The sequence below is a fragment of the Bombus fervidus genome, unplaced genomic scaffold, assembly GCF_041682495.2.
Source record: "Bombus fervidus isolate BK054 unplaced genomic scaffold, iyBomFerv1 scaffold0031, whole genome shotgun sequence".
NCBI lineage: Eukaryota > Metazoa > Arthropoda > Insecta > Hymenoptera > Apidae > Bombus > Bombus fervidus.
The window spans coordinates 12,501-15,000 of NW_027212594.1; the positions used below are offsets into that span (position 1 = coordinate 12,501).

The window sequence follows — 2,500 nt, forward strand, 5'->3', positions numbered from 1 at the left end:
TGCTTCTGGCTATCGGGAAGAAACGACCGCGCGAGGAAGACGACGACGACGACCGTGCGCGTCCCATCGAATTTTTTTTTATTTTTACCTGATCGACGGAAGTTTCGTCCGGTTCGTCTCTTTTACCATCGTCTCGTCGACCCGTTCAGAGGGGACCGCCTGTCCATATCCTCGTTGTCGTGAGTCATATGCCTCGTTTCGTCGCTAGAGTTTTTCAAACTCTGCTTCTGGCTATCGGGAAGAAACGACCGCGCGAGGCCGATGGCTGCGAGTCCCATCGAATTTTTTTTAAACGCACGCACACACATACACCTGAACGGAGATGCGTTCCTTTTCGTCGCGATTTTTCGCGCTTTAGTCGTCGTTGTCGCCATCCGTTCGGAGGGGACCGCCGGCCGTCTCTCTATCCTCGTTGTCGAGAGTCTAATGCCTCGTTCCGTCGCTAGAGTTTTTCAAACTCTGCTTCTGGCTATCGGGAAGAAAAGACCGCGCGAGGAAGAGGAAGGACGACCGTGCGCGTCCCTTTCGAATTTTTTTTTATTTTTACCTGAGCGACCAAAGTGGATTCAGAGGGGACCGCCGGCCGTCTCTCTATCTTCGTTGTCGCGAGTCTAATGCCTCGTTCCGTCGCTAGAGTTTTTCAAACTCTGCTTCTGGCTATCGGGAAGAATAGACCGCGCGCGAGGAAGAGGAAGGACGACCGTGCGCGTCCCATCGATTTTTTTTATTTTTACCTGAACCACCGAAGTCGATTCAGAGGGGACCGCCGGCCGTGTCTGTATCCTCGTTGTCGAGAGTCTAATGCCTCGTTCCGTCGCTAGAGTTTTTCAAACTCTGCTTCTGGCTATCGGGAAGAAACGACCGCGCGAGGAAGACTACGACCGTGCGCGTCCCATCGATTTTTTTTTACCCGAACGATGGAGATGCATATCGGCTGTTTGCTTCGAATAACTGGACGAGAGGAACGAACATATATATATATCATGGGCTAGCCACCGTGCGCTTTCTTCGCGAGATCGTGTGCTGTACAGAGGATTCAGAATCGGGTGTTATATCCCCGTCGTTTCCTGACGAACGGAGCTTCGATCTCGTTGGTTGTTATATATTATAATGCACTTTACGCCCGGTCGGCGGGCTGCGTGTGTCGTCGCGCAGTCCGTCCGATTTCGTTTTCGAACGTATTTTCGTGTCGTCAATCATATGGCGACTTCCGCGCGTTCGATTCCCGTTGGTCGGACGTTTGTCGGATATCGGCTTCTTTCGAACCGAGAATAAGAGTACAAAAACCTGAGTACACAAACAAAAATCCATGCATAAACGATTACCCTGAACGGTGGATCACTTGGCTCGTGGGTCGATGAAGAACGCAGCTAATTGCGCGTCAACGTGTGAACTGCAGGACACATGAACATCGACATTTCGAACGCACATTGCGGTCCACGGATACAATTCCTGGACCACGCCTGGCTGAGGGTTGCTCACGTAAACCTAAGACTGCTTGCGTTGCGTATCGTTGCTCTCGGTCCGTATCTCTCTGTTCTTTCTTGCCTCGTCGACAGCCCGCCGTCGTTCGTTTTATCTTTAAACGAACGTTTCTGAGTCGGAGGACGAGCGCCAAGCAAAAGAATACGAATTAAAGAGCGGTCGAGGGCTCGTACGCGACGTACGAGCGATTGTTGGACGTTCGTCGGCGTTCGTCGCTGGATCGTGTGGAGACCGGCGTACGCATGCTCTCGATACAAATATATATGAAAAATCTATCGCGTTCACGGGAGACTCGCAAAACTACCTCCGTCTCTTCTCTGTCCCTTCTTGGCTTGACAACCCGCCGTCGTTCGTGTTTTACGAACGTTTCTGAGTCGGACGAAGCGCAAGAAGAAGGATACGAATTAAAAGAGCGCGGAGAGAACCGTCGTCGTCGACGCGGTTATCGAGATACACAGAGCGAGTTTTCTTCGTGGCCGATTTTTTTTTTCTTTTTGTATCAGCCTCTGCTACGTTTTGTTAGTCTTCGATAAGCACGAATGACCGCGCCCCCGACGTCGTCTTAAATGAATTTTTGGCGAGACTGAGAGAAAGCAAAAATATTTTTGAACAAAGTCAGTCGAGAGAGGAGAGAAAAGAGAACCAAGATATTAAAACCTAAACCTAAACTTGGTGGCGTAACGAAAAACTGTGTGCCTTAAAGAAACACAACCGTCTTTTCATCAAGATGTTTTTACTCGTACAGCCCCAGGGATCGAATACCCACTCCGTCTGTTCGTGCGGCAGAGATGTATTCTGCAGGCGCGAGACGACTGACGAGAAGACAACGAGGACCGTCGCATCGATGGGTCGTCGTTGCGTTTTTCATCCTCTGTGCTTTTTTCTGTTCTTCGCGAACCCAGAGAAAGCCGTAGATCCGGGAACGGACACACGAGATTTCTTCGAACGCTGATGACTTAGGGAGATGATCCCCAGCGTTGCGCGGAGATCGGAGAGTACGCGTACATGTATCGGG

At 50.7% G+C, this 2,500-nt stretch overlaps 1 non-coding gene across 1 annotated transcript; it reads left to right on the forward strand.

Annotated features, from left to right (window-relative positions):
• The first annotated feature begins 1,322 nt into the window (after nucleotides 1-1,322).
• On the forward strand, nucleotides 1,323-1,477 carry LOC139997126 (5.8S ribosomal RNA). The gene has a single exon (XR_011802574.1). It is a non-coding gene; the product is annotated as a 5.8S ribosomal RNA (ribosomal RNA).
• The last annotated feature ends 1,023 nt before the right edge of the window (nucleotides 1,478-2,500 follow it).